Raw genomic sequence first — 19,732 nt, 5'->3', positions numbered from 1 at the left:
TTGTAAGCGCCCATCTGCTTCTAGACTTTCACAGGAAAGAGAAACCAGTTTCTTTCTCGTTGAAACCACCACTGTTTGGGGAGGTTATCTGCTACGCAGTCAAACCTAACCCCGACCCCTCCAAGTAGTTCCTTTAACTGGCAAGATCTCTGGGGATTTAATTATCTGTTTAAGTTGTTTTTTTGGTTCTCTTAAGTTTGTACTTTGAACATTTATGCATCATTTGTATGGGTTTAAAAAAAAAAAAAACCTTCATTTTGAAGCAAATAAGGAAGAGATAAAGCGGACGCGTCCACTTACAATGTACCAAGCTGTGTCCAAAACCTTCCCGTGAACATCTCATTTCGTCCTTGCAGAAGCCCTACGGGGTGCGTCGTTGTGTCCGGCTCCCAGAAGGGAAGCTGACATGGAAGAGAGCTTGAGTCGCTTGTCCCGGTGCCTCTGCTCATCCGCAACGGCACGCGGGCAGCCTGGCCACGGAGTCCACGACCGTGGTGCAACTCCGCCTGCCACCGAGGCCCTCCAGCTGCAGAGGCTACACCATCCCCACCCCACCTTTTCTCCCACCATCTAAGGGTCCTCCCTGGGGCTGCCCTGGAGGGCACCTGGGGTGACCTTGCCCTAGATGCTGAGGCTCAGGGGCTGGGGCGTGGGGGTTTGCAGGGCTCTTTCTTCTCCTTGCCCATTCCACAAACAGTCGTGAGTGCCCACCAAGGGCCTGGCTCTGTGTCTGGTGACACAGCCCAGGAAATCAGAGACACTTGTCATGGGAAGTGACCCATGATCTGGGATCTGAGGCCAGAATAGAAGTCAGCTAAGTGGGAGGTAGGAATGGATATGCTAACCAGAGGCAATGGTGTGTGCAAAGGCCCTGTGGCAAGAAGAATTCTCTGGGCACACCCACAAGCCTCCTGTCATTCCAGGCCCACGCAGCCTGCCTTCCCCCAGCCCATTGGCTCTGCAGATGACTGAAGGCGAGAGAAACAGCAAAGGGGCCCCTGACAGTATTGTCCTTCACCTCGGCCACCACAGACGGCAAGGGCCCTGTCTCAGACTCTCTGTCCTGCTGGAGTCCAGAGCTCCCCAGTAGGGACCCCGATTCCTGCCTTTGAGACCTCGGATTGAGGCTACTTTTGGGGACCTTGGGCATGACCTGGGCCCCCTTTGGCCTGAGTGCCACTCGATCTAGATTCCTGTTTTGAAATGTCCTCACATATGTCACCCCTGTCTCCCTCCAGTTCAACTCTGCCATCAAATACATCCTCCTCCTAATGGAGCTACGCTGTCCCGACTGCTCTGGCCCACACTCTCCCTCTGCATCCCTCACAGGCTCCCTGGTGCCCTCAGTCTGAGCTGTGGGCCTCTGCTGCTTCAGAGGGTAGGAGCAGAGCACTCGTCCCACATGCAGCCTCTCCTGTCCGGTTTCCCTGAATCTCAGATGTCCACCAGCCCCCAAGGGAGGGGGTGAGATTCTCGGTCTGCACACTCAGCAGTGGTTTCAAAAGAGTTTGTTTTACTTTCAAAACAGATTGTATCGAGCGTCCGGATGACCGGTGGGTCTGGGGCCAGAGCAGAGAGAAGGGCTATGACCACTGGGCATGCCGAGTCGACCTCACAGGTGGGCAGGGCCCGCAGGAGCTGGGCCGGGTCCCAGCAGCAGGCAGCGCCCCTGGCCGGTCCACCCCAGCGGAGGGCAGCGGAGGCCGAGCGTCTGGGCTTCCAATGGGTTCCACTCATCCTGGGCTGTTGCTGTGGAAGCTGGGGTGACTCACTCTGTGCCCTGTCCGCACCTCACCCTCGGGGGCTCTCTCGGGCAGACCTCCTCCCTCTTCCTCCCAACCCAGCACAGACTCCCCGGGGCAGTTCCTGTGTCTTGAGGGCATACATCCTCCAGCCACGCGTCTCCCAGCGACCCTCGATACTATGACTTCACGAAGGAGGGAGCTGATTGACGACGTGCCTGGAGCCCAATATCCCTCCCGTCCCCCTATTCCGCGGCCGTCAAGTAACGGAAGGCTGATCTGGGCACACGGGCTACATTTCCCAGACTCCCTTGCAACAAATCATGGCCATGGGTAAGTTCTGACCAAGACGATGTGACGAAGTGTGTCCTCCCCTTCTTCCCCATCTGGGGCTGACGGAGAAGCCACTGGCCGAGGGCAGCTGAACAGAGGAGGTAAGGGAGCCCACGTGGCCCTGGGCTACTCATCTGGCCTTTTCGGGAGAAATTAATTTGGAGATCGAGCCACTGTATGATCTGGCGAGCTTGTTACGCAGCTGTATACTGACAAATACAGGGCTGCTGAGACCATGTATTGGGATGCTTGCATCTTTCAACACCATGCAGTCCGCTTTTGGTTTGGGGACTTTGGCAGAGGGATCCTAAGGTGTTTTGCCAAGAAAGTGAGCCTGCGACGGGCTGTCACACACCATGACTTGGCTGGCTCTGGGCTCTCTGTACCCAGCCCAGGGCCTGGCCCCAGGCAGGAGACCGGCATGGCCTGGGAGCTCCAGAGTGTGGCGCTGAGGGAAGGGACCCATGTTTCCTGGGTGCTGAGAAATGCACAGGGCTGGGCCAGGCACTTCTCTGTGTGGTCTTGATTCATTTTTTAAATTTTATTATGTATGATCACTTATACATTCATGGATTTAGTGATGCACAAAGGGTAGGACGTTGGGCACTTTCTAAACTGTCCATGTTCTCTGATCTTGGGCAAGTTTACTGTGGTGTAACTCACACACCCTACAACGGACCCATTTGTAGTGTGCGATTCAGTGGTGTCTAGTAAATTCACAGCCGCGCCTCCGTCCTCACAGCCAACGTTAGACCATTTTCAAGACCACCAAGGAAATGATACCCTCCTTAGCCCCACCCCCAAGATTCCCCAGTCTCCCCCCACTCCCACGCCCTGGCAACGACAGGCCTCCTTTCCGGTCTGTGAACTTGCCTATCCGGACATCCCGTATCAGTGGAATCATATAGCATGTGGTCTTCTCGCCCAGCGTAACGTGTTCGAGGCTTGTGTTTGCTGCGGCATCGAGCAGGGTCAGTAAGTCGTTGTTTTTTAGAGCTTAATATTATTCTCTCGTGTGGACACGCCACATTCTCTCTATCCGTTTCCGGCTGGCGGGCATTCAGGTTGTTTTCACTCTGGGCTGTTATGAGCACTTACACACATGCGCATGTGTGGACGTATGTGTTCACCGAGCACTTAACACACGCGCATGTGTGTGGACGTATGTGTTCCCCGAGCACTTACACACGCGCATGTGTGTGGACATACGTGTTCACTTCTCCTGGGTCTCTCTCCAGGTTTGGAACTGCTGGGTCCATGGCAGCTCTATGTCTAGCCAATTAGATTTACTTTTGCACCTACACTGTGAAGGTGGCGTCCAGGCCTAGTGGCCTTGGCCCTGACCCTGGGCGGCTCCGAGCCTGCCTTTGCTCATCAGTGACAGGGGGGTGCGGATGACAGCTACCACGTCGCGGAGGGGTTCTGTGGTTCCGACCTGGCACATGGGGGTTCTCGCTGAAGGACAATCCTTCTCTTCAGGATGAACACACCCCACCCCTCAACATTATCCTGACGTTTGCCCCTTTATTCCCATCGGTCTGGACTGGGGATGTGCAGAGCTGCCCACCGACTCCTGCCTCCCCATCTCAACCCCAAGCCTCTACCTTATGGCCGTGGGTTACCTGTTGGGGGGCCACAGAGCCCTCAACTCTCACCCATGCCGATGACAGAGGCTGGGCCTGGCTGGCAACAGCCACGGGATTTCTCCGAGGGCAGTAGCTGAGCCCGGCCCGTCAGGGACTCTGTCCTTCCCCACCCAGCTCACCCGCCCCTCTCCGTGATTCCAAGTGACCTTAGTCCCGCTGCGACATTGGAAGGGACCTCGGCCTGTGTGGGTGGCAATTGGTATGTGAACCCAAGGCCTTCGGCACCTCTCAAAGGCCCGCGTGGCCCCTGGACACCTCTGGTGGCCCTGCCGCAACCTGGCCACCTCAAGCTTACCCGGGGCCAGCAGTGCCGTGCTCCTCCCCCGGGCCATCCAACGTCATCCCCATGTGAGCCGCGTGAGGCAGGTGCTGTCATCATTCCCACTTTGCAGATGGGGAAACCAAGGCACAGAAAAGGGAGGAAATCTTCGCTAGGTCCCATGTGAGACAATCAAACCCCAGACTGGCCTTCACCATTCACAGCACCTTCCAGGACCAGACCCCCAAGCACCCTGGGGTGCTGAGTACCAGAAGACTAGCTGATCACCCCACCACCCCAGACCACCCTGGATGCCCTGGGGAGGGAGAGCCCCACGGAGCCCAGACAGCACCCAGGCATCTAGGCAGTGCCTGGGGCTTCACCCACCAGCCCTGGCATTCTGGAACTGCCCTGTGCTGGGAGAAGGTCAGGGTAAGCTAAAGGTCTGTGCCCAGAGGACAAGGACCAAGGAGCTCCAGGGCGGGGGGGCACCCCACGACTGCAATGAGAATGGTGCCTTTAGAGTTGTGCAGTGTACAACCTGCACACTCACACTACTGGCGTGGAGAGGACCCAGGGCTGACATGAGGGCCATTGGGCTAGGAGACATAACCAGCCCCTGGAGAGAAGTGCTGCTACCTTGGTCTTCTCGATGCTCTCAGGGCTTTATGCCCCCACTGGGCTGACCAGGAGCTGGAACTAGGGAGGGGCACAGGCCAGGCGAGAGGTAGCTCCCACCATGCTCTTCTCTGATACTCAGGGTGAGGTGGGCTGTGAAGTAACACTATAGTAATTCTAACTGGCCTTAGAAAGATTAGGTGTATATACTACAATTCCTAGAGTAACCACATGCACAGGAAGAAATATAGCCAGAAAGCCAGTAGGTCAACTAAATATATATAAATATATTTTATATATATTATATATACCATAGTGTATATATAGTATATATACCATAGTGTATATATATAATATATATATATTTATATAATATATATAATATAAATGTCAAATAATTCAAAGGCATGCAGAGAAAGAACAAAGAAACAAAAAATAGAATGGACCAGGGTTAATCATTAATATTCTAAAACACCAATTAAAAGTAAGAGATTGTCAGTAATGGATAAAAACAGCCAGACTCAATAATGTGCTGCCTATAAGAGATTCATTTTAAATATAAAAGACACAGGTTGAAAGTAAATAAGTTGAAGAAGATACACCATGAAAATAATAGCATCAGGTAGCTGGGTGGATATAGTAATATTAATTAAAATTTATACTACTAATAAACTTCAAGACAGAAAATATTATTGGAGATAAAGGAGACATTTGTTATAAGAGAAGGGTTGATTAATCAGGAGGATGTAACAGTGATTGATTTTTATGTGCCTAATAATAAGGCCTCGAAAGGCATGAAGCAAAATTGACAAGATCAAGGGAAGAAAAACAATTTCACAATCATAAAAGGGAGATTTTAACACCCCTCCCACAGCAATCAATAGAACAAATATACAAAAAAAATGAGTAAAGACATGGAAGGTACAAGCAACACTATTAGTCACTTTGATCTAATGATATTTATAGAACACTACACCCAGTAACTGAAAAGTACGTATTCTTTTCAAGTGCACTTTTGTGAAGATAAACCATTCGCTGGGCCATAAATCAAGTCCCAGCAAATTTTAAAGCTAGAAATCACACAGAGTGTGTTCTCTGGCAACAACTGAATCTCGTTAGAAAGTAATAACGAGACATCTAGGAAAATCCTAAGTATCAATGATTCATGAATCTACAAATGACTCATGAATTAAAAATGGAATCACAAGAGGTACTAGAAAATAATTTGAATTGAGTGACAATGGAAATATATCATATCAAAATCTGTGGGATGTAGCAAAACGAGTGCTTATAAGGAAACTTAGAACTTTAAACACTTATCTCAGAAAACAAGAGCAACTTAAAATCAATGACCCGAAGATCCAGTTTGGGTAGCTAGGAAAGGAAGAACAAAGTAAATCCAAATGAAGAAGGAAGGAAATAATAACAAGAGGAGCAGGGAACAATAAAACAGAAAACAGACAGCCAAAAGTGGGGTGGGGGAGCCAAAAACTGATTCTTTGAGAAAATCAACAAAATTTATCAACTCCTACTGAAGCAAATAAGAGAGAGGAATAGAGAAAGAGAGACAGAGAGACAGAGAACACAAATATCACTACTAATAATGGAAATTGAAAAAATATTATTACTGCAGATCCTATAGACTCTTCAAGGTATCACTTCTTTATACCAACAAATCCAGCAACCAAATGAAATGAGCAAATATGTAGAAAAGTCAAACTTAACAAATTGATACCAGAGGAAACATCACCCAAATCATTTTAAAAGACCAGCATAACCCTAATACAGAACTTGAAAAAGACATTTTTTATTTTTTAATATTTTATTTATTTATTTGACACAGGGAGAGAAATCACAAGTAGGCAGAGAGAGAAGGGGAAGCAGACTCCCCACTGAGCAGAGAGCCGGATGTGGGGCTTGATCCCAGGACCCTGAGATCATGACCTGATCTGAAGGCAGAGACTTTAACCCACAGAGCCATCCAGGTGCCCCCAAAGACATTTTTAAAAAATAAAATTGTAGACCAACATTCCTCAGGAATACAGGCACAAAAATCCTTTTAAAATATTAGTAAGTCAACTCTACAATATACAAAAATAATAATGCATCAGGAATAAGTAGGTTTGACCCAAGAATGCAAAGTTGGTTAAATATTTGAAATATAATTCATCATATTAACCACGTAAAGAAGATAAATCTCATAAATATTAAAATAACTATAGAAAAAGCATATGACCAAATTTGATGCCCATTCATGATAAAACAACTTCAACAAACTAAGGTAGTAGGGAAAGTCCTCAAATGGATAAAAAATATTTACAAAAGCACAGTAGCCAACAATATAATTAATAGCGAGCCTGGAATTTCTTTTCAAGGAAAAGCTAAAGGTGTCTACTTTCAGAATGTCTGCTCAACATTATACTGGCAATCCTAGCCACTGCAATAAGGGAGGAAAAAACCTATAAAAGGAATAAAAATTATTAAAGAAATAAAACTATTCACAGTTGCCACTGATGTGATTACACAGATGATCCCAGGGAACCTCCTAAACAGCCACTAAAACTAACAACAGCAAATAGTTGATAAACAAAATGACTTAAAAGATCTACTTAAAACAGCAAGCCACCCTCAAAAAACAAACAAACAAAAAACAAACAAAAACCCTAACAAAAGGCAACCAAGACCCTATGCTGAAAATTATAAAACATTGTTGAGAGAAATTTAAGAAAGCTAACAGGTTAAAGGGCCCAGAAATACATCCATGCATCTATACTTAGTTAACTCATGATGCAGGAGTCAAGAATATACAACAAGGAAAGGACAGTGTCTTCAACAAATGGTGTTAAGAAAACTGGACAGACGGGTGGAAAAGAGTGAAACAGGACCACTATCTCACACCATACTTGAAAATTAACACCAATTGATTAAAGACTTAAACATAAGACCCAAACCCATAAAACTCTGAGAAGAAAACAAGTGGTAAGCTCGTTGACGTGGGTATTGGTGATGATCTTTTGAATCTGACACCAAAAGCAAGAAAAACAAAAGCAAAATAAAGAAGGGGTACTACATCAAACTAGAAAGCTTCAGAGCAAAGAAAACCATCAACAAAATGAAAAGACAATGCACTGAATGGGAGAAAATATTGGTAAATCACGTACCTTCTAAGAGGTTAATATCTAAAATATATAAAGAACACATACAATTCAATAGCAAAAAATCTGAAGCAATTTGGTTTTTAAAGTGAGCAGAGATCTGAATAGATATTTTTCCAGAGAAGAATACCGATGGCCAATGGGTGCATGAAAAGATGTTCAACATCACTAAGAACCAGGAAAATGAAAACCAAAACCACGATGAGATATCTCCCCACAACCATCACAATGGCTAGTATCAAAAAGACGAGAAATAACAAGCATTGGCGAGGATGTGAAAAAAAGGAAACCCCTGTATGCTGGCAGTAGGAATGTAAATTGGTGCACCACTGTGGAAAGCAGTATGGAGTTTCCTCAAAAAATTAAAAATAGAACTACCATATGATCTAGAAATTCCATTTCTGGGTATTTATCTGAAGGAAATGAAAACACTAACTCAAAAAGATATCTGCACTGCATGTTCATTCCAGTGTTATTTACAATAGCCAAGATATGTAAACAACCTAAGCGCCCATCAGTGGGTGAATGGATATATATGTGCGCACACACGCACACACACACTCACACATGCACACATACACCATGGAATGTCATTTAGCCATAAAAAAAGGAATGAAATCTTGCCATTTACAACAGACAACACAGGTGGACCCACAAGGCATTATGCTAAGTGGAATAAGACAGAAAGAAAGAAAAATACTGTATGATCCTATGCATATGTGGAATCTAAAAAAAAAAAAAAAAAAAAAACCAAGGTTATATATAGAGAGAGCAGACTGATGATTTCCGGAGGTGGGGGTTGGGGGTGAGCAAAGTGGTGAAAGGGGTCTAAAGGTACAAACTTCCAGTTATAAAATAAGTCACAGGGATGTCACGGAAGCACGGCAGTTATAGTCAATAATACTATATTGCATATGAAAGTTGCCAAGGGAATCAATCTTAAGAGTGTTCATCGCAAGAAAAAAAATTCTTGTAACTACATGAGGTGATAGATGTTACTAGACTTATTGTGGTGATCATTTCTCAGAGTATACAAATATTAAATCACTTTTAAAAAAAGACCTAAATAAATGTAGAGATATACCATGTTCATAGATTGGAAGGCCCATATTCAGATGCCAATTGTTCTCAAACTTATATACACATTCAATATATCTGGTAAAAATGTACAGGTTAATCCTAGAATTTATATAGAAATGTAAAGACCTAGAATGAACAAAAAACTTTTCTAAAAGAATGACAAAGTGGGAGAACTTCTCTGATTTCAAAATATATGTAATAAGCTACTGTGATTGAGAAGGTTGGGTATCAGTGTAAGGAGAGACACGAGTCAATGGAACAGAATGGAGTTCAGAAATTTATCCACATATATGTGCTTGATCCACAAAGGTGTCATGGCAATTCAGAGAAGGGGAAAAGCAAGTCCTCAAAAAATGGTTTGGCTCAACCGAGTTTCCAACTATGAGACTTCTAGGTGAAAGCAGAAGAGAAGAATCTTTGTGACTTTGGGGTAGGCCAAGATTTTCTAATAAACGTGGAAAGCCCAAACCATGTAAGGAAAAAAAATTGATACATTGGTCCTTAAATTAAGATTTTTCTACTTTTTGAAAGATACCAGTAAGAAAATGAAAAGGCAAATGACAGACCAAGAGATATATTTATAGCACACGTGTCAAACAAAGGATTTGTATCACAATGTATGCATATTTCCAAGACCTCTAAGAAGGTAAGCCAATAAAAGTAGGCAAAGGATTTGAATAGATACTGCATTAAAGAAGATAAACAAATGGCCACAGAGTGCAATCATCAACATCATTAGCTATTCTAGAAATGTGGATGAGAATGACAGTGAGCTATGATTACATGCCCATTAGGATGACCGATGTCAAAAAGAAAACTAAGCACACCAAGTCTAGGCACGGATATAAATATAGTGGGGCACCTGGTGGCTCAGTGGGTTAAAGCCTCTGCCTTCAGCTCAGGTCATGGTCTCAGGGTCCTGGGATCGAGCCCCACATCAGGCTCTCTGCTCAGCAGGGAGTCTGCTTCCTCCTCTCTCTCTGCCTGCCTCTCTGCCTACTTGTGATCTCTGTCTGTCAAATAAATAAATAAAATCTTAAAAAAAAAATAAATCTATTGGACCTCTCGTTTATGCTGGTGGGAGTTTGAGATGGTACAACCACTTTGGGGAAAGGTTTGGTGTTTCCTTCAAAAGTTAGACATATACTACTGTGTGACCCACACATTCCATTCCTGGACAGATATACTATCTATCTGAGTAGATACACTCAAGAGAAATGGAAACCTGTGTCCAGTAAGGAATCTTCAGCTTTATTGGTAATAGCCTAAACCTGGAAACCACTCAGATGTCCATCAGTGGGTGAACACACCCAGAATGTGATACGCCCACACAATGGAATACCATTCAGCAACCAACAGGAGTGGGTTGTGGGCACCCATGACAATATGGGTGAACTTCACAATAATCACACTAAGGGAGAGAAGCCAGACCAAAGGAAAGAGCGTGTACTCTGCGATTCTATTTGCGTAAAGTTGTAGTAAATGCCAACGGATCTATAGTGAAAGAGAGCAGACCGGCGGGGACACGGCGGGGCGGGGGAGAGGTGGATTACCGGGGCACAGGGAATATGGTGGATGCGTTCATGACCTCGCTGGAGTCCCTGGCTTCACACGTGTTCACCTATGTGAACCTCATGACATTGAACACTTAGATGGGGGCGGTTTATTTTATGTCCCTTATATACCTCAATAAGAGAAAGTAAAAAATTCATTGAGCTCTATACACTTACGTTCAACCCAAGTTATACCTCAGGTAAAAAGTAAATAACAATTTAAAATGTGTCCTTGAGTCTGTGACCCCTGTCCCCTCCTCCACTCTCCCCGCTCCTCCCCGAGTTCATCCTTCAGTGACTCCTGTTGCGTTGGGTGGAAATCCACAGCTCCCTGAGCCCACAGGGCAGCTACCACCTCCTTGAAGCTCTGCCCTTTCTCACCCCAGGACCGCCTCATTTGAACCCGTGGAAGTGCGCAGTGTTTGAGTGTTAGGACTCCTTCAACAGACTCCCACAGACTGAGCGGCTCAAGCCACCGAGTGTGTGGTCTCAGTTCTGAAGGCTGGAAATCCAAAACTCAAGGTGTCGGCAGAGCGGGTCCCTCCTGAGGCCCCCCTCCTTGGCTGCTCTCCCAAGGTCTTTCCTCTGTGTGTCTGTTCCAACTGCCTCTTCCTTAGAGACACCCATCCTATGGGACGAGGGCCCCTCATGGCCTCACTCTAATTAGGCCATCCCTGTAAAGACCCTCTGCCCAAATGAGGTCACATGCTGAGGTATGGGCCATGTCAGGGCTCCAACATATAAATTTGAGGGGAGACACAATTCAGCTCATGGCACCCCCTCTGTGCAGAACCCGCTGCCTGCTTCCCCCAGCCACTAGCACCCACCCCTTCCTCATTCTCTTTCATCAGCAGGCACTTCCGGGACACCCCCGCCCCGGCTACGTGAGCCCACCAGGGAGGGTGCCCCGGAGACATCCAGCTTGCAGCATCCATCTCATGGATCACTTCCGGTCTCGCCTCCGCCTCCTTTGCTGGCGCCGGTGCTAAGTCAGGTGCCGGTGAGGGGCCCAGACTCAGCAGGTGCGTGGTTAGTCTTTGCTGAGTGCTCGGTGAACGAAGGAAGGAATGAATGAGGGAGCCAGCGAGTGCGTGAGTCGCCCTGGCCAGCCGCTCCTCCACCTTCCCCGGACCTGGCGGCCACTGGGGTCCGCGGGGGGCCGCACTGCTTGGGAGCCTGCCCGGGCCGCTGGAGCAAGCTTCTCCCTTGGCTGAAGGAGGTCTCGGGAAGCCTGAGGTCGCTGTTTGCACCTTCTCGATCTGGAAGGAGATCAAACGGCTGGCGTTCAGCGGCGAGGCTGGCGAGAGGCCACCGCCAGGTAGATGGGCCTGGGCTCCTGTGTTCCCGGAGAGGAGCCCTCATGCTTCCCGGCCCTCTCTGCGGACACGCTGACCCACCTTCCCCAGCCGGGTCCAGGATGGCGGGGTTGGGGGGGCAGGGGGGTGCCGCCAGGAGGGTGGTGCTGGGTGGTCCTAGGCAGGCAGGAAGCCCCAGGGCCTGGCTCCTGAGCAGCGGGAAGGGAGAGGTGGTCTCTGTAAATGGGGCGGTGGATGTTGCTTCCCCGCAGCCAGGATGCATGTGCCTGAGGGCCCTTGCCTGGGGGGCGCGGGGGGCCACCACCCCTGGTTGGCCAAGGCCCCACACAGCCGGCAGTGGGGCCGACAGGGCCAACTTGAGCCCTGCCCAGCCCACGGCCTGCCCGACAGCCGGGCCTCTTTCCTCCCTAACTGCCCCTTTCCTGCCACGCCCCCTCCCGGTGTGGGCGGCCAGTGGGGCTCGGGGGACTCACTGTTTGCAAAGTCCCTGTGCCAGGCTCGTCCCCGTTGGTCTCTGGGAGGCACGGGGCAGCTTTGTGTCAAGCTTCTCCAGGCTTTTCAAAAGGGTCACCCCAAAGGGAACACACACGGTGACCAGGATCTCGACTTCATATCCCACCCCCCACCCACCCAACAGCACTGCCGTGTCCCTAAAATGAGACCATAAAGTCCCATCTGGAGGGGTCATGGGGAGAAATGCACCTTCTATGAGATCATGTTGAAGGGCCTGGCAGGGGGCTGCCCCATTGCAGACGGGCCCCTCCCCCGGAGGTGGGGGGGTATATTCTGCCGAAGGTCAAGGTGTGGGCAGGGCGGTGCTCTCTGTGGAGGCCCCAGGGGAGGGTCTTCCCTGCTTCTTCCAGTCCTGGGGCTCCAGGTGTCGCTGAGCTGGTGGCCACGGCGCTCCTGACTCTGGGGTCACATGGTCCCTCTCCTCCTCTGCGTCTCTCTCACACGGACACCTGCCGCCTGCTACTCACTGGGTTAGGGCCCCCACGTATGATCAGGATGGTCTCATCTAAGGATTCCTCACTCAATCACAACTGCAAAGACCCTTTTTCCAAAGAAGGTCACGTTCACAGGTCTGCGGGATTGACGTGACTGTCACGGCTCAAGGCCGTACCCCCGACATGGGAGGCGGTCGGGGACAAGGACAGTAAGAAGACCCAGAAGGAGAGAGCAGGAGCAGGAGCCCTTGTGGCTTCAGGCCTGACTCAGGGCCCCCGGCCCCTGGAAGGGGACTTGGACCGTTTCCAGGAACCAACTCCAAAACCGGGAAAACTTCCCAAGATACATGGTCTGCGGGCTCCCACGGCTCCCACACGGCTGGCCTATCGGCCCTTGTCCACAGAAGACCACGGGCTGCCCTGAAGAATGCCCCAGAGCGTCAAGGCAGTGAGGGCCTTGGAGTGGGGCCAACTGTGTGAGCCTGGCAAGGTGCTCAGCCTCCGGGAAGGATAATAGTGGCTCCGAGGCGCAGGGGACAGCGGCACGGCCGGGGTGAGGCTGGTCAGCAGAAGCCACCTGGGTCCCGTCCTCTCCAGGTAACATGTGGGTGCCTCGGGCCGCTGAGACCTGCAGGCTGGTCAACAGGGTCCGCACACAGACACGCCGCCTCGTCCTCCAGGGGAAATTAAATCAATAAATACAAGGGGCCCGAGGAAAAATGCAGACTGTGTACCATTTACGTGAGTGATTAAAATTCTTTGGCTGGCGACGTTTCATCCCACCTCCAGGAGAGAAATATTCCCCCTTATTAAATTCAAATGCAATGTGTCAGATGGGGGCTGGTTGTTAGGTGGTTTCCCTGTTCGTGCCTAGCGGCTTAGCCAGGAGCCCGGCGGCGGCTTCTTCAAAGGGGCCCCCGCTAATCACCCCCTTCCCCAGCGGGGGCTCAGCCTCCCGGAGGCTCAGCCCCTTGGCCCCAAGCAGAAGCTCTTGTCCGTGGGCAGACACAAAGGCACGCAGGCTACAGGCTGCCCGTCGTCCCGCCCATGGGTCCCTGCAGCAGGGACCCTGTCCCTGTCCCACGAAACCAGGGGGCCCGGCCATGCTTCCTTGGAGAGCAGACCCCTCTCTGCTCACTCTCCAGCTCCCTCTGCCCCAGGCTTAGCCCTGGACCCCCATGTATCAAGAGAAGTGTCCAGAATATCAGAGCACACCCTACTCTTGCTTCATTCCCTCCCTGTGGCTACACACATGCACACACATGCTGCCTGGGCACAACAACCAGACCTGTAGGGTCTGGCCTGCCTCTGACCTCCAGCTGGGTGCCCTGCCCATGCTCCTCCAAGATCCTGGACTCTGGCTTGCCTCAGCCTTGCACATGCTGTTCCCTCTGCCTGGAATGCAGCCTCCCCACTCCTGTCACAGTCCATCCATCCTCCAGGTCTCTAAGGGGCAACTTGGGCAGGCTTAACAAAGTCCCGCAGATGGGGGGCTCACACAGCAGACATGCACCAGCTCCCCGTCCTGGAGGCTGAAGCCCGAGATGCAGGCAGGGACCGGCAGGGCGGGTCCTCCTGAGACTTCTCTCCCTGTGTGTGGATGGCCGTCCTCTCCCTGTGTCCCCATGGGGTAGTCCCTCTGTGCGTGTCTGTGTCCCGACCTCATTTCTTGTAAGACCCCACTCCCAGTGGCTCAGGGGTCCATTCTCACAACCCCGATTACCTCATGAAGAGCCTCTCTCCAACCAAGTAATACTCTGAGATCCTGGGGTTCCAATGTGTGAATTTGGGGGGACCCACATCCGCCCACGACAGGGTCTAAACCCACCAGCCTCGGCAAGGACAGGTGTCCGTCCTATAACCACCAATTACCTTGTACTACTCAAGGAGCAAATGTTCAGCAAATATTGGCGGAAAACTGTACGAACTTCTTGGAACCTTGCCTCGTGAGGTCCAGTTTTAGCATTATGCGCGCACACACAGTCCGTGCCTCATACAGCAATGCCTTCAATGACAGATAACAGGGAACACAACTTACCTCAACTTAGGCAAGTAGAGGTTTATTTTGTTCTCACACAAGAGGCCTGGAAATAGGATGCTGGCTCCAGGCTGGCATCTCTACCGCGTTCACGGCTTGCTGTTCCTGCGTGTTGCCTCGTGGCTGCAGCATGGCTGCCACCGCTCTGGGCATCGCCTCCACCGTCGAGGTAGGAAGAAAGAGGTGAGGTGGCACCTACTCTGTTTGTCATTCCTTCCCTTCTTTTTCATCAAGAAAGTTTAAAAAACCCCAGAAGTTCCCAGAAGGCTTCTGCTTTGTCTCAATGGCCAGAAATGGGCCATTTTCCCTCTCCCAAGCACGTTTCCACCTGAATCTGCCTCCAGACAGACAGAAATCTTCCCCAGGGGGGCGGGAGGGTGGGGAGGAAGCCCAGTGAGCAAAGCAGAATCCGCTCAGGAAGAAATGAGGGCAGGGACCACACAGCCCGATTCGCCCGCACACGAATGAATGAAAGACGTGACATTCTCGTGCCCCTGAGTAAAGCACATCCACATAGTAAAATGGCCACACGGGGCGACGGACATGTGAGCAGTTCTGAGCAGAGCCCTCTGTGCCAGCTCCTTGGCTTCGGGCCGGTCTCTCTCTGGGTCTCAGTGTCCCTTCTGCGGAGGGCTGACGGCCCAGGTCCTGGCCAGAAAGGTCTGCCTGCAGGTGCCCTGCTGAGGGGGAGGGCAGGCGCACAGGGGCAGGGAGTCCTGCCCTCAGAGCTCTGAAGGGCCGAGACAGGCCTGCCCCAACCAAGTGCTTCTAGCATGGGCCTCGAGACCAGCCGGGGAGGCTCTGCTAGGTGCTGGGCCAGCAGCACCTCTCCAGGGAGTCAGTAGGAAATACAGAAGTTTCCTTAAAAACCATGAAAGAGATGGGCCCTGGGCAGGACCGAGGGAGGGACTAGAGCCAGGCGCCACGCAGGCCCTCTTTCACTGTAGCCCTTCCGCATGCACGTGTGTGTGTGTGTGTGTGTGTGTGTACACGCGTGTGAGAGAGCGAGCGGTAAGCGTCTGTCCCGGAGGCCCAACCCTCACCCTCGCACCTGCGGAGGGGGCAGCTTGCCTGTTTGGGGTGTCCGTCTTTGGCTTGTGGCTCTAGATAGGGTCCCGCAGCTTCATTTAAAAGTCCCAGGCAACTCCTGCTTCCAGCTCCGTCGGCGTACCCGGGGCTGGGCTGACCTCGCCACGCACCCCGACAGCGGGTTTGAGAGTCCCCGACAGGCCCTGGGGAGCTGCCCATGACCGAGAGCCAGGAGAAAGGATGCTTACGACGGGCAAAGCACAAGGTCCCGTGAGACAATCCCCACCACAGCTTGGCAGGCTGGGCCCCTCAGAAAGCACGCGGGTCCCACTGAGCCCAGGGGGCAGAGGTCAGAGTTTAGGGCACAGAAGCTGGGGCAGGGCACCAGTCAGGAGCTACGGAGTTGGGACTAGAATGGGATTCCAGAGGTTGGTCCGTGCTGGGGAACAGGGTCCCCCAGGGTGCCCAGCCTCCTTGTCCCCTCTACATCCAGCAGAGATGACATCCCAAGCAAGGCAGGACCCACTTTATACTCTCCACAACACGCTTCAGTCACACCGTGCTGGGACCTGTGAGGGATGGTGGCGGAGGAGCGTGTCCCCAAGTCAGGGGAGCTTGAGGACACCGGGGGCTGCACAAAACCCGCCAACGAATATGAGATCAGGTACACACAGGTTCAGGGCCAGCTGGGAGAGTGGAGCTCTCCACTAGGACACCCATCAACACCCTCCAGAAAAAGAAAAGAGAACAGAGCAACCCCACGACATATCACTCAGAATGCAGGGTACACAGTGAAAAATCAGGAGACATGGGGGAAAAAAACAAAAGCCAGGAGAAGGAGACCCACAGTCCAAAGAAGCAGTCAGTAAAAAACAACCGCAAGATGACCCATGGGCCAATGAAGTCATCACAAGGACACAAAAAATACCACTAACCATAAAAGAAAAAAACTGATACATTGACTTCATCAAAATTAAAATATTCTGCACTTAGGAAAACATGGTAACAGCACCTGGGTGGCTCAGTCGGTTAGGCATCTGCCTTCGGCTCAGGTCGTGATCCTGGAATCCTGGGATCGAGCCCCATGTCAGGCTCCCTGCTCAGCGGGGAGTCTGTTTCTCCCTCCCTTCTGCCCCTTGCCCCCCCCCATCATGCTCGCTCTCTCTCTCTCTCTCTCTCTCTCCTTCTCTGTGAAATAAATAAATCAATAAAAAAGAAAAGAAAAACATGATTTAAAAAAACTGAAAAAGCAAATCACAGACAGAGAAAGAATATCCCCAAGGCACACCTCCGGCCAAAGACTCCCAGGCAGAACATATCAAGGACTCTTACAACCGAATCATAAGACAAACAACCCAATAAAAACCTGGGCACAGGGTGTGAACTCATGCCCCACAAAAGGAGAGACCCAAACAGCTGCCAGTAAGCACAGGGAGCGCCACTCACCGTCATCAGTGATCATAGGAATGCAGATAAAGAGCCCGGGGAGACACCAGTCCACACCCGCCACAACTGGTTTCCATTAGAGACGGGCATCGCCAGTGCCCGCGCGGGTAAAGAATATCTAGGACTCTCCGGTGTCACAGGGGGCCGTGTGAAGTCGCACCGCTACTTTGGAATCCCTTGGCAGTTTCTCGTAAGTTCAAATACACTTTTACTCTATGACCCAGCTGTTGCCCAACGAGGTCTTTCCCCCAGAGGAGGGATTACATCTGCTTACAAGAAGTCTTGGCCCAAGTGCTCACAACGGAAACCGGAATTAGCCCGCCGGGCGTCAACACGGAATGGATAAGCACTCTGGGGTACATTTGCCATAAAAAAGAGCAAACTGGGGGCATCCAGGGGGGCTCAGGCTGTCAAGCATCTGACTCTTGATTTTGGCTCAGGTCACGATCTCAGGGTCATGGGCTCCAGCCCCACATCGGTCTCCACGCTGAGCATGAAGCCTGCTTAAGATTCTCTCTCTCTCTCCCTCTGCCCCTTCCCCTCTCGTGTGCGTGCTCTCTCTCTCTCTCTTAAAAAAAGGAATAAACTGTAGATACAACCAGCCTCACACAAACTCACAGCCGTTATGCTGAGTGGAAGGAGACAGAAGCAGAAGGGTACACGCGGCATATGGTTCCATTAGCACGGAATCCCACAACGGGCAGCCCTGGACTTCAGCAGCGGACAGCAGACCATCTGCAGCTGTTACCTGCAGATGGGGAAAAGCTGATGGACTGATTGCAAAGAGGCACAAGGAAATGTCTAGAAACGTTCAATAGCCTGGTAGAGGTTGTGGCTACCCAGCTAAGCATATTTGTCAATTCTGCCAAATTGTACACTTAAATTGATGGATTTCATTGTATGTAAGTTGTATCTCCATAAAGCTCATTTTCTTTTAAGCCCAAGACTAGATAGTGTACATGTGGGTAGGTTTATGTGCTCAAATCCAAATATTTAACCCAATGGTAACACAACCCGTGAATGCTACGTTCTCCAGCAGCTGCGTTCTCTGGCAGCAAGCTACCGCCACATCCCAAAGGCCTATGACAGTGAAGGTTTGTGGCTTGGGCACTTGACATGGTAGCCACCAGTCTGTGCCACAGGCTTCATGCCAGGGTCCAGGCTGAAGGCACAGTCCAGGTGTGGGATGTGCCATCTTTCCTGGCACGTCTCAATGGTACTTCAGTGCTTCCATTCAAAAGGATATCCTCTTGCATTCCATTGGCCAAAGTAAGCAGATAGCCAAGCCCAGCATCACCGGCAGAGACGCGGGCCCTTTCTATGGGAGGCACTGTCATGGCACAAAGCCTCCGTGGGGATGTCCCATTCTCTTATGGGAAGGCAATGCAGTAGAGTTTGAACAAAAATGGCATCTATCACATCTTCTAATCAACACACACACACATACACACATGTATACACACATATATGAAGGACTCTTACATATGGCTTCACACCTTGCAAAGTCTTTTCATAGCCACAGTCCCATTTAACAAGGTCAAAGACTTACCTATTTTTATTTTTTATTTATATATTTGAAAGAGAGAGAGAAAGAGAGAGAAACGCACGAGTGGGGGAAGGGGCAGAGAGAGAGAGGGAGAAGCAGACTCCCCACTGGATAGGGAGCCCAATGTGGGGCTCAATCCCAGAACCCTGAGATCACGGACTGAGCCCAAAGCAGACACTTAACTGACTGAGCCACCCAGGCATCCACTTTTTAAATTTTAAGTTTTATTTATTTCAGTAATCTCCACACCCAAAGTGGGGCTCAAACTCACAACTCACAAACTCATAAGATCAAGAGTCTCATGCTCTTCTGACTGAGCCAGCTAGGCACCCCAACAAGGTCACAGACTTAAAGATGAGGGGGGGCAATCTGGGATGAGGAGCCTTTTGTAAACCCTACCCATCACCCAGTCCCTCAAGCTAATCCGTTTCTCCTCAGATGTTTCTCACCAACTGGTGACCCTACAGTTCCCTGTTCTCCAGGCTGAAGACCTAGGCTTCCTCTCTAACTCTCCTTCCCCCCAAACCCTCCAACTAAGAAGTGTGTAATGGAGGATATTTATTATTAAAGGCACAGAACTCCCAACTCAAACTGGATTAAACAACACAGGGGCACATGGTCCCAGGCATAGCTTAATCCAGAAGCTCAAATTATCAGGCCAAGAACTGTTTTCGGTTTTTCTCTGCTTCTTAGCTTTGCTTCTTTAAGGTTGGCTCCATTCTCAATGAATAGGGCCCCCTAGCATTGTGCAGTGCACAACTTACACATCTGTCCGTGGCCGCTGCCCACATCTGTTGGGCTAAGATGAAAATAGAGGTGGATAGCAGGCCACTCCCGTTTCTGGGCAGCCCAATCTTCAGGCATAGGAGGCATGCTGGCTAAGGTTCATTTAACAGGGCAGGGCTGCATGCTTTTAATAACCCATATGAAAAAACTACCTGAGGGTAGGAAAAGAACCACCCAAAGAGAGTGAGGGAAGAGTGCCCTATGCACACAGGGCCAGGAATTGTACCTGGCACCAGAA

At 50.2% G+C, this 19,732-nt stretch overlaps 1 long non-coding RNA gene across 1 annotated transcript; it reads right to left on the bottom strand.

Moving 5' to 3' along the window:
- Positions 1-1,198: 1,198 nt before the first annotated feature.
- Positions 1,199-16,751, bottom strand: LOC116599380. The gene is made up of 3 exons (XR_004289348.1): positions 16,729-16,751; positions 12,659-12,664; positions 1,199-1,268 (listed from the first exon to the last, which is right to left on the bottom strand). It is a non-coding gene; the product is annotated as an uncharacterized LOC116599380 (long non-coding RNA).
- Positions 16,752-19,732: the final 2,981 nt, after the last annotated feature.

This window comes from Mustela erminea, chromosome 9, assembly GCF_009829155.1.
Source record: "Mustela erminea isolate mMusErm1 chromosome 9, mMusErm1.Pri, whole genome shotgun sequence".
Lineage (NCBI taxonomy): Eukaryota > Metazoa > Chordata > Mammalia > Carnivora > Mustelidae > Mustela > Mustela erminea.
The sequence above is the reverse complement of the archived record's forward strand: the minus strand, read 5'-3'. Positions and strand labels throughout refer to the sequence as shown.